Raw genomic sequence first — 610 nt, 5'->3', positions numbered from 1 at the left:
AAACTTGTCTCTATTAGCTAACATCTTCTTAACAGGTCAGGTTCCTCAGAAACCTTAAAATACTCACATTTATAATATTATTTTACACTCAAAGGAAAAACATGGCTGGTATCAGAGGTTTTTTATTAACATGTTTCAATACTGCAACAGCCATCAGATTTCCTTTTAACAGGTAAAAACAACCAAAAACTAAGAAAAGTAAACGTTTATATTCCAAACTTGGCTCTGGCCCCAAATTTAACCAATAAAACCTTTACACAGTGAGCAGATATTATATTCAACACATTGTTCATCAAACAAATTATAAAAATAGATTTGGCCTTTTCAAATACATATTTACAATATTAAACAGAATTCAGAGCGATCACAGCAGTTAGTGGAGAGATCAAGCTTTGTTCAACACTGGGAGTCACGTTCAAGTGACCAACACTTCTGAGGACCGGTCATCCCAATCCAGTTACAAAACAACTAGAGGAAAATAACTCAACTAAACCAAACTGCAGCAAGAAATGACTGAACTATCCCTTTAACTGTGAGTAATAATCCATCCATCCATCCATCCATCCATCCATCCATCCATCCATCCATCCATCCATCCATCCATCCATCC

This window comes from Austrofundulus limnaeus, unplaced genomic scaffold, assembly GCF_001266775.1.
Source record: "Austrofundulus limnaeus strain Quisiro unplaced genomic scaffold, Austrofundulus_limnaeus-1.0 Scaffold1818, whole genome shotgun sequence".
NCBI lineage: Eukaryota > Metazoa > Chordata > Actinopteri > Cyprinodontiformes > Rivulidae > Austrofundulus > Austrofundulus limnaeus.
The sequence above is the reverse complement of the archived record's forward strand: the minus strand, read 5'-3'. Positions refer to the sequence as shown.